Source organism: Egretta garzetta, unplaced genomic scaffold (genome assembly GCF_000687185.1).
Source record: "Egretta garzetta isolate BGI_Z169 unplaced genomic scaffold, ASM68718v1 scaffold557, whole genome shotgun sequence".
Taxonomy (NCBI): Eukaryota; Metazoa; Chordata; class Aves; order Pelecaniformes; family Ardeidae; genus Egretta; species Egretta garzetta.
In genome coordinates this window covers 641,494-653,731 of record NW_009260264.1, presented here as the reverse complement: position 1 = coordinate 653,731, position 12,238 = coordinate 641,494, and positions in this window count along the sequence as shown.

Here is a 12,238-nt window from a genome sequence, read left to right as displayed (position 1 = left end):
CTCCTCCGGCGGCCTCGCCCCTGAGGGAACAGCCGGGCGTGGTCTGGGCTCCCCTCCCTTCTCTTGGGGGCCGCAGGTCCCGCCCAGGAGTTGTACGGGAAGTCCTGGGATACCTTCCCAAAATGCTCAGATCTTCTGAAGGGTACGAGGTGTGCCCCTGGTCCCAGGCCCTGGCCGTGGTCTTGGGCCCTCTGTGTGTGACAGGCGCATTGAAGCATGCCCTGAATATCGCTGAGCCTTTCATGCTGTGTGAATATATTCGTGTAAAAAGTGACATGAAATTGCCATCTTCTTACACATTTAGGTTTAAGGAATTAGGGGGGCTTGGGGGCCTGTCTCTCCAAATTTCATCTGCTGGCATCGTGGGGCTGCTCTGCCCTCCCTCCCCCATGCCGCTGTGAGACAGTGCCCTTGGTGCCGTCCCTTCACAATTTTTTTTTCCCATTCCCAAGCTCCCATCTACTCAACAGCTTCATTTGGGAGCCGGCGTTTGCTGGTGAGCGGTAGACCACCAGCAGGTGGGCTGGAGGAGGACCGGAGCCCGCAGGGGAGGGCACTGCAGATGAGCAGCACTTACCAGGCTCGGGGGGGAGGAACGGGAACGAGAGGGGTGCTCAGGCCTGGGGGGGGTGCCGAGGAGGCGCGACGCCTGGGGGCGGGAAACGCCACACGATCTTGTTTAAGTTGTGTTGGGTATGGTGCATGGACTGCTGGATGTTGAGGCTGCCAGACACGAGTCTACAGCATTCTTATGTATGGGACAAGGATGGGGTCACTTCCTTGCCTCGTGCAATACTCTCCTCTTGTACGTTCAAAGATTCCCTTATCTCTTTATGTACAGCATTGTTTGAGGGTTTATGCTGGGGTGGTTATCCACTGTTACTGTTAGGTCCTTGCCAGAATTCAGGCCTTTGATCCATAAATACGATTTGCGTCATTGTTACCTCCAAACCAGTATCACCTTGAGTATTTAACTGTATTAAAATACTTCTGGACTAGTGTCTTCTAATCAAGCAATTTAAATTACTCTTATGGTAACCCATCTTCATTATCTGCTAGCAAAACAAACTTTTTTATCAGCAACAGACTTAACTACAGATCTTGTATAATTGTCACAACTATAAAACTATTAAACAGTTTTGGCCCATGAGCTGAGACCTTTGGGACTCTGCTCATTGATACCACGTTAACAACCATCAGTGGCAACCCTTGGAGACTGGTCTGTAAACCAGTTTGTAAATCCAGCTCATTCTCTCTTAAGTCCATCTCATTTGGTACCAAGTCAAGTGCCTTAAGGGAATCCCGATATATTCTGTGAGCACAGTTACTTTATTAACAGAATTTACAGTCCTCCAAAAGGCAAGCAAAACAATAAAAAGGTTTTTGACAGTAAGGATCTTCCGCGACACTGACACTTTCAGTGACACTGCTGACGATTCAGTGGTGGGTGGATGTAATAGTGGTCTTGACCTATGCAGGGAAGTTTATTCCGACACAGAATGTTTATAGCAGGACCACACAATATAGCTTCCTTATTCTTCTTTAACTATCCTCAGTCCAAATGTCAGTGGCACGATAAACCTTCAGTCACTTGCATTAATCATGCTTTTATAGTAGCAATAAGAGGAATTCGGTCCTCTCTATCCTGCAGCTACTGGGATCAGGATGGGGCTGGTGGCTGGGGCTGTGAGGGGGACAGAGTGTGAAGTGGGGCAGTGACGAAGGGCTCTGCCAGGGGATGTAGGCAGACAGCGTGGAGAAGGACCAGGATGAGAAAGAGCCCCAGGCCCCTGGGAGCTGCTGAGTCAAAGTGCAGCTGTTCACAGTGGTTACATCATGTTTAAGAGGCCTCCTCTGTGACGTAATGGGGCAGCTCTGAGAGCCTCTGAGTGGTCTGTGCACTGCCTGCATCCTGCCTCTCCTCTCCTCTTCCCCCAGCCCCTTTTGTGTCTGTCCCCCAGATTCCCCACCCCAACTTTCTGTCCCCTGCTGACACCATTACTTTGTGCTGCCAGCAGTTCTAGCAAGATACCTCCCTACAAGATACGCTCCCCGTAGGTGTGTAGGTGGAGGGGGAGGGAGGAAAGTGAGAACAAATTTTGAGAACTGCTGAATCATCTGCTAGTTTTATGAAGAGTAAAGGCAATTGAGATGAACAAAGAGAGTCACTGGTTAATTAATAGTCACAACAGCCTGTGCTTGAATAGCAAGGACCATGATCCTGCTTTCCCATTCACTCATGCTGTGAACGCCCTTCTCATGTTTTGGGAACCAAGGAGCAGTAAGGCTTGGACGAGAAGCCTCCATTAAATGTCAGATCAATAATGGGCTTCCATGAGCTTCTCCGTCATCAGATTCCAAGCTTGCGCTGGCCAGATGTGAGAGACCACACCTGAGCTGGGTGGTGATTCTGGGTAACCACCTGGGTGATTACACAGAAATAGCTTTGATTGATAGTAATGCCACAAAAAATGAAGTCTTTCCACTGTGTCACCAAGAGCAAGGGAAATTCCTCTGCTTCTGAAATGAGACCTGCTGCAGATTTTTTTCTGAGCAGCTGCAGCTTGCTCCCATGCTGCCTTTTCCACACACATGGAGAGGGAAGGGCAAAGCAGCATTTTCACAGCAGTCCTTTCCAGATCTCAGTACCTGCATGGGTGCCTCTCTTCTCTGACTTGGGGCAGGTTCTTAACTCAGGTGATGAGAGGAAATGAGCAGCACTCCCTTCCAAGGAAAAGAAGCCTGAGCACGGCTCCCATATGACTCAGATAATTCGGCACACATCCCTCTGACAAGTGGTTCCTGAGAAAAAGGCCACCAGGAGCCTTGGTTTGACGGTCTTTGAGCTCTCTAGCACGGACAACCCTGTGGCTAGTTTCTCACAGCTGTAATTTGCCGCATTGTTGTTTTCACATCTGGCAAAACTGTTAGAATCTGACTTCGAAACCTTTATTTCAGTTGTCACTTGGGAGAACAAAAGATCCCTCAGGGGAAGAATACATGAAGATGGGCAGATGCATGGTGGGAAGTTAACATTCATAGCAAATATTTAACTTCACGCCTGGAAAACTAGACTGGTTTTTAAGCAGCTTTGTTTAGTCTCCCTGCAGAAGGTTGTTGCCTGCCAGACTTCTCAAAGGAGGTGTTCGGCAGGCCCACACATGTTTGCGTTAGGCAGTGTTTATCTAAACCTTTGACAAAATAGAAAGTAGCATTTGTCATGACAATGTATAGTATGTGCAAACATTGCATACACAGTGGAATAAATGTGCCCCTTTCATAATATGTCCCTCAGAATTAATTTCAACACTGTTCAGCTGGTTCTGCTGAAAGAACCAACGTTGTAACTTCAATGATTTATAAAAGATACCTCTGAGTATATCTGGCCTCGTTAGTGGTGAGGCAACACATTTAGCCCTTTAGATCAGATTTAGGTTATTTGGAAACTCAAAAATACAGCCAGTGTCTCTGCACACAGCTACAGTAACTGTCCTCTAGAAACTGTGAAAAGCAGTGAGCTTTGCAAAGGCATCTGTGCATAAATACACTTAAAAGTCTTTATAAATAATTTTTAAAAGGTATTTAGTTACTTACTACTGACACTATCATCGGTGAGGGAGAGACCCACATTCAGTACACTGGCCTTCTTACCAAGTTACAAGCCTGCCTGAAGGGCAGGCAAGATTCCAGCTAAGTTCTGCCATTGAAAGTACATCTGTCTTTGGTATCAAGTATAAAATGTATTTCTTTGGCATGAATTTATATGCCTCTTCTTTTTCTGCACAGAAAAGATGTTAACATTTTGACCACAATCATCTTTAAACACGTATTTTATGCTCCAAAGCTGGAGCAGGAGCAGTTCTAGGATACTGCATAGATTCCTAATGAGGCTGGTATTCATGGCATACCATGTGGCTAGAAAATGTGTGAACAAGTACGTACTTCAATCTTTGTAATGTGTATAATTAATTTACTGATGACTCTTTTCAAAGATTATCATCACAACTGAGCATTATAATAAATCTTTCATATCACAGAATCACAGAATGGCTGAGGTTGGAAGGGACCTCTGGAGGCCACCCTCCCTGCGCAAGCATGGCCACCTAGAGCTGGTTGTCCAGGACCATGTCCGGATGGCTTTTGAGTATCTCCAAGGATGGAGACTCCACCACCTTTTACAGTGCACGATCACCCTCATAGTAAAAAAAAAAAAAAAAGTGTTTCCTGACGTTCAGACAGAGCCTCCTGTGTTTCAGTTTGTGTCCATTGCCTCTGGTCCTGTCACTGGGCACTGCTGTAAATAGCTTGGCTCTTTGCACCCTCCCTTTCAGGCTTTTATATATGTTAGTAAGACCCCCCCGAGCCTTTTCTCCTCTTAGCCTTTCCTCATAGGAGAGATCCTCCAGTCCCTTCATCATCCTTGTGGCCCTTTGCTGGACTCTCTCCAGTAGCTCCACGTCTGGTTTGTTCTGAGGAGCCCAAACCTGGACACTGCTCCAGCGTTACCTCACCAGTGCTGAGTGGATGGGAAGGATCACCTCCCTTGACCCGCTGGCAATACTTTGTTTAACGCAGACCAGGATACCATTTGCCTTCTTTACAACAAGGGCACATTGCTGGCTCGTCTTCAACTCGGTGTCCACTAGTTGCTTTTTTCTGCCAAGCTGCTTTCCCCTGTGTCCTGGTGCACGGGGTTGTTCCTTCCCAAGTGCAGGACTTCTTTGCACTTCCTGTTGAAGTTCATGAGGTTCCTGTCAGCCCATATCTCCAGCCCATTGAGGTCCCTCTGGATGGCAGCATGACCCTCTGGTGTATCAGCCGCTCCAGCCAGTTTGGTGCAATCAGCAAATTTGCTGAGGGTACACTCTGCCCCATCGTCCAGGTTATTACTGAAGATGTTGAACAGGACTGGACCCAGTATTGACCCCTGGGGTACAGCACTAGCCACTGGCCTCCAACTAGACTTTGTGCTACTGACCACCACCTTCTGGGCCCAGATCACTGCAGACACCCCACATAATATTTGAATATTCACACTAGGTTCAGCATCATAGTATCTGAGTACCTTCCACAGGTTTAAGATCTTTCGCTCCTTGCATTTTTTGTGTATCGGCATGTAGAGTTCATTAACAAATGCAAAATCAGTTTTGTCATGGAGTTAGTTACCAGTATTTCATGTTTATCAGTCACTTGTAAAGAACTTGATAGCTCTTTAGAAAACTGCTGAGCTCAACATACTTAAAATGCTATGGTGAGACCAAAGGGACTCGGAATACTGGGAAAGGATTTTTGTTGTCAAGAAGATTCATGATGTAAGTTCATTTGCAGACTGCAGTGATTTCATTCACTTGGGAAACATTGAGTGAAACCTTATATGTCTCCACCCATATGAAGCAATCTTCTGTTCCAACATTCAAAAAAAGTTTCTAAATTTGCTGAGAACTCTGCTGACACGCCTGTATTAACAAGCCAATGCTGGAAGGAAAAAGATCTCATTGCGCTCAAGAAGTTCTTAAAACAGTTTTCCCTATGCACATTTTTAACAGGAAAAAGCACCAGCTCTCCTTCACAATGCAAAATAATTGAAAAGTGAGCAATTTTCAAACATGTTGGAAGTTTGAAATGCTGTATTTACATGCTCCTGGTCAAGCTACTATTTTAAAAATATCTTTCTGGTTAGATTGTCATGAAAATTTGTAACTGAAGGGGGAAGAGAGGGTACATAGATAGCATAGACCAAACTTTGCAATTAAATTATGTTTATGCTTGACTGATTCATTAATGACTTCTATTTAACAAGGCTGTGCTTCTGTCTGCAGACAATATGCTTATACTGACAAAAATAATTAAGATTTATAATCAAGAAAGGAAGATATGTGACCAGTTTTAAAGGTGGTATTAGTAATAGAAATACTGTATGCAAACAAGAGAATTACCAAAGCAGCCTGAGATACTACCTCCAGACATGAGCCTGGAGAGTAAACGAGAATACATTATTTGAGAAACAGCATATGGCTGTGTTATTAAAAAACTACAGCACAATGGAACTTCCACTTCTGCTCTCTTTTTTCCTTTTCTATTTTGAGAAAGCATTTGGCTATTTTGTCCAGTACAGAAGGTATACGTCGCCATCTAGTGACACCACGTTGTGCCTGAGTCGGAGTCCGGCGCTTAAGCTGAGCCTTCTCAGGGAGAAGGTTGTGCACCACGGCTCTTGTCAGCCTCTTCCAGAGGACTTGAGGTCAACAGACCTCGGCCACCGCTCTGGTGGCTCAGGGCTCACTCCCAAGGAGGTGTCCTAGAGGTGGTACGAATGTGTGCGGAGAGTTTCTGGTGGGACGGCACTTGCCGTACCTGTGCTGTGGGGAGGTAGCACAGGTATGTGCGTGCTCTGGCCTCTGCACTGACAATTCCCTGCCCAGATTTTGGGAGCACTTAAGAGAGGAACCCCTGCTCATTCCATGGTGGAAGAAATACCTTGTATTTGGGGCATGCCACAACGGCATAACCGGTCCCAACACTTACTGATCTTCCTCTCTTTAACATCAGTATTATTATTTATCTCAGTGTCATGATTTTGTTTTGCTTCTGGATTCTTGTATAGCATTTTCTTAATATATCAAACAAAGGCTGATTTTACCCAACAGTGGTAAAACAACAATGCGTAGGATCAAGCAAAATGTTCCTGCTTACATTGCTGCTTTTCCTAGTGCCATTCACCTGTGGTCTCCCGCTGCTCAACTAAACTAGCTAGCTCCAGGGAGGAGCTGAGTTAGCCACTGCGGTCTCTGTCAGCAAGGATGAGCAAAAGCAAAGGCCCTGCAGGGAAATCAAAAGAAAATTCCAATTCATTTGTTTCCCAGAGCATGTTTCTCAGTGCCTAATTAAGTGCATACCTTCTTGCTGAAGTCCCCAAGAAGAACCACTGCAAGAGTATTATAGGGTTTGTGAATGAGAGGCAAATTGGGAAAATACTGTTTAGAAACCCAACAGATTACCAGAGCAGGCTGTGCAGGGAGGGTGAGCAGGAGACCCCCTGGAAGGGGTTGTGGGGTTGCAGGGTTGCAGGCAAATGGCCCTCTCGTGGTGGCTCTCAGCTAAGTCACAGGAAAATACTCTGATCTCGAAATGGCAGGTCACTCACTAAGTCAGTAGGCTTGATACAAGGATTCACCCCCTGCCCCCATTTGTAGGTGGATTTGATGAACAATTTGGTGTAAAAAAATTAAGGACAAATCTATTCCTTTATTTTCCTGTGGAATTATTTGCTTCCCTCCCAATATTATCACAACATTCACCAAGCAGTCTGAATAACTGAGATTTTTTCTTTTCAGTAACAACTTACTGACTGAAACAGCAAGATCATCCTCCAAAGTATACAGTACAAATAATATTTTTTTACTGTGTTTCTACTTTAGTTTACAGACATTTTAAAGGCTATTAAACATAAAAAAAAAAACAACTGATAAAATGGTCTGTTTCATTATCCATACTCCTGTTTTGTATTTCCTCTGTTTCTTTAATTATCCCCTTTTGATTTTAAGATCTTTGGCTGGAGCAATCATTGGACTTTTGTTTACTAAGTGCTTTGTTTGTTACTGGTACACCTAATAGTACTACTTAATAGGAAGCCAAGCTCTGCTGAATATAAGTAGCTGAAATACTAATTTAAAAATATTGGTGCTACTCGGCTGATTTGTAGTATGAGCACGTATTGGGCCAGAACAGTTCAGTCAGATAACTGTGGAAAGCAACTGGAGTTCCTTTAAGCCAGTGCTCCAGAAATTATCTTATGTATCTCAAAGGGAAAAATGATAAGAAATAGCTCCGTTCACCATTAACTGAGAAATCCTTAATATTATGTGTAAAGAGAGAGCCTACAAGGAATAGAAAAAGAAAAAATGTCTTGCCAGACAGAAGGCATATAGAAAGGTGAAAATGGCAAAAGTCAAGCTTAGATAGAGGCAGCAAAAGAGATCCAAGCAAATAGGAAAAGGTACCCTGGTCATACAAACAATAAAACCGAAGTGGATACCTTATAAAACAGAAGTGGTTGCATTTAAAGATAATCTAGGTCCCGCCCCAAACTTCCTGAGTGTTTGGCTCAGTGTCAATAATGATAATGCTGCAGTACACAGAGGCAAACCCAAGGATGTTCATGAGAATGGGTGTGGAAAGAGAAATTGTCATGTGCAAGGCGAAACCAAATGGCAAAGAGCTCAGCTCTCAAGGAGGCCCAGTCACTGAGATAATAAAGCCAGTGGTAAGAGTTTTAATGCATTTACTAAAACAGACGGTGACACCATATGATTAAAAATATAAAAAATGAAGTAGTGATGTTTAAGGAGAAAAGTGATCCACAAAAGTGTATTAGGATGATCTCAATTGCCTACAAGGACTCAACATTTTGTAAAAGACATAGAGATATAAAAGTACATGAAAGTGGGAGAAATAGTTACCAACGATAGATTGTGCCAAATTAACTCAGTATTTTTCTTTACTAAAGTACATGAGGTTTTTAGAGAATAAAGTAATTTTGCAATAAAGAAAATCCATATAGACTTCAGTAAAGTGAGTGACGTGGTGTTATGTGGAAGTCAGTGTGATGAAGCAGGAAAATCAGAGGGAAGAAACCAGCTGAAGAGCAACAGAAATGGCTGTACTTACAGGAGACTGCTCAGGCTATAGGGAGATGATTTGTGTAACTGTGGATTAGGGATTGACTGCATTTATAATTTCTGTTAATGATTATGTCCGAAGAATAGAAACTATTCATGAAATACAGCGTTGACAGAAATAATATATCTGGCATGCACAGTAGGACCGAACTGCCATAAAGCAAGGGCTCAATTAACAGAAGTCTAACACAATAAAGACAAGGGACTTAGAGACTAGGAAGGATTTCTCCCATAAGTACAGGTCCATCAGCTGCTGACAAAAGATGAAGAGAAAGGCCTGGCTGGTTTAGTCAATTGTCCATCACAGGATGTCTAAAGACCAGTACTGCGACATCATCATGAAATCTAAAGATCTATAGGTGCTGTATTTCAAGTAGGTTAAAGAGAAATATTTATGCAACTGTATAAGCTCAGACCTTATGCAGAGTATTCAGAACAACTCTGTCACAGTGAAGGAAGATTAATGCATTCTGGGAGAAGTTCAGGAAAGAGGACCTTAAAATCACCAAGGAGATACTGATACCTTCAGTATAGGCCAGAAAGTGTCCTGCTTAGCTCAACAAGATGTGGTTTCAGAGGGTAACAAGGGTAAACCCTGGGGAGGAAGAACTATGCAAGTCAAAGGATATGACCCTGAGAACAGATGAGTATAAACTAGCTACCACTGAACCTAAACTGGTAATAGACTCACCACCACCAGGCAATCTAGAATTGTTCATTATTGAGGGGAGTGGAGGCAAACAGCTGTCTTCCATCTAGAGTTTGCTACCCTTGTTCATGGCCTGTGCTTGTGGGGTTGCGGTGATAACAGGGGTGGGAAGGATTTGAGTTTGGATTCCCATGTTTTCCAGTTTCCTCCACATTCAAGTTGTGGTTCTACACAGTCTGAACATTCCCAAGGCAAGCAATACATTAACAAGCAATACACTGGTGCACATTCTTAACTTTAAACACGCAATTGGTCCCATCAGGTCTTCAGTTTTCAGGGAAAAACCTGAACCATGAGAGAAGAGGGATGTATAATGGAATCTCCCATTTAAATTCAAGCAAGGCAACCCACAGAAGCTTAACAGAAGGAAAGATTCTGCTGCATTTTATAACCCAAATTTAACTCACTGTAGTGTAAATATATCAGTGCATAAAGATGAAAAATATATATACTATAACCAGAACCCGACATCCACTTACTCCCTGTTAAATCAGGGATCTTGCAGCATCAGAGCCCCTCATGTCCTTTTGTAATTAAGGTGAGTTGCAAACTTACAGATTCAGCATTGGCTTTTGTTAATGCATGGGATAACTATGAGTGTGTCAGTATGTGTAACATATTGCAAGTGTCCACTGACATACATATTTATATATATTTTTTTTAATATACATATTTTTATGTATGTATTTGACTTCTATAAAAATGCTGAAGTGAGGTATTATAGCACGGTAAGTAACATAGCAATAGAACTATTCTACCTTGCTGCCAGGTAGAATATCAAATTTATAATCCTTTTAAACAATTATATTTCTCTACCAAAATTAAACTAAAGAAAAAAATATCTGAGCATGTAGTTACCATCACAGAAAACCCCTTTACTCAGGGCTTGACAATAACAAGCTCAACACAACATGCACATTTTATTAGAAGTTACCTTCTGTATGGATCCTTCTCTGTGAATATCCCTGGCCCCTTGCAGTACTGTAGTTTCTACACATGCAATTTAACTGATGTTGTCATTTTCAGCTTGAAACAATCTTTGGAGTGTGCCAGTGAGCTGTGACCTTCTAAATGCCTTTGTTGCTTGGTGGAAGGGCTGAGTCAGTCATTGGGAGGGATTTGTGGAGGTTGCAAAATCAAAAGAATAGGTTCGATAGATTCAGCCCAGGTGTGCCTGCAGTCAGTGGTGTTCTAGAGCTAAATATGAACCAAGATTAGCTTCTTCCTCCAGGAGAACGAAGCTGCCTTGGGCTGTGGCACCTGTGGTAACACTGTCTTGCCCACATCGCAACCAAGCGCCCACGTTAGTGCATGGTAGGATGCTGGTGTCTGGTGCAGTAAGACACATTTTGCACTTCCTTTGTTAACAGGTCTGAGCCTGTTCCAGTGCTGCACAATTCTTGAAGTACAGAAAGCCCTACATAAAAGCTAAGCTATATTCAGACCTCAAAAGATGTGCCAAAATGACAAAAGTCAACCCTTGGTGGAAAGTTCATAGTAGAGAGAAAATTCAAAGGCCTCTTATTTTTAACCAGGAATGTAGCAGTTTGTCTCGATTTCCCAGCTCAAACAATGTGGCAAGCTGGTGAGAGCGAGATATTTTCTATGGGCTCAGTTCCTACTATTGTTTACAAGCCAAATGTGAGGCCAGATAGTAGTGGGTCAGCCCACTTGTAGTCATGGCACAGGCACCTCTTCCTAGTGACATGCGTGTGTATTAGAACAAAGAAACACGTGAAGGCAAGGGACTTAGAGTCTTCTTCCTTTCTCATAAGCATTTTGGCAAGAAAATTTTGAGAAAAATGTTAGGGTTCCTCCAGAGAATTTTATTATTATTTTTAAAAAAATGCTTTTAGTGCTCATCACAATTGATTTTTCCTAAGAGTTAAGCATCTAAGCAGTGATAGCTAAATAGTTCTCTGAAAATACTGGATTTATGACAGAATCCAATGAAGAATAGGGGGGTACTAATTCAGCAAGAGTAGGTTTATTGTCTGTTGTTCATATTGTCATATTTCTGTAATTCAAAGTGATCAACCCAATTGTATTGTTTTAGTCTTTCAATAGGTATATAATAAATTGTGTGTGTGTGCGTGCACACGCATGTGTATCTCTGTGTCTATACATGCACACGCATGCACACACACATCTATTAAACACCATATTTGCAGACCATCTTGGATCTGAAAAACTGTTAGAAGCTGGACTTCAAACAGAACAAGAATCTCGGCGAAGTAAGGAGGGGTGTCAGCAAAACCACCACCAGGGACTTCTGGAGGGTAGACTTAGGCCTGTTCAGGACACTGGTTGAGAGATTCCCTTGGGAAGCAGTCCTGAAGGGCAAAGGGGTCCAGGAAGGCTGGGCATTCTTCAAGAAGGAAGTCTTAAAGGCTCAGAGGCAGGCAGTCCCCATGTGCCGTAAGACAAACGAGCAGGGAAGACAACAGGCCTGGCTGAACAGGGAGCTTTTGCTGGGACTCAGGAAATACAAGGATCTTGTTAGGTCACGCAGAAAGAAAATTAGAAAGGCAAAAGCCCAGCTAGAACTCAATCTGGCCGCTGTTGTAGAGATAACAAGAAAAATGTTTTTACAAATATATTATCAACAAAAAGAGAGCCAAAGGAGAATCTCCATCCTTTATTGGATGCAGGGGGGAACATTGCCACCAAGGATGAGGAAAAGGCTGAGGTACTTAATGCCTTCTTTGCCTCAGTCTCTAATAGTCAGACCAGTTATCCCCAGGGTATTCGGCCCCTTGAGCTGGATGACAGGGACGGAGAGCAGAATAAACCCTCCATAATCCAGGAGGAATCAGTTTATGACCTGCTGCACTGCCTGGACTCTAACAAG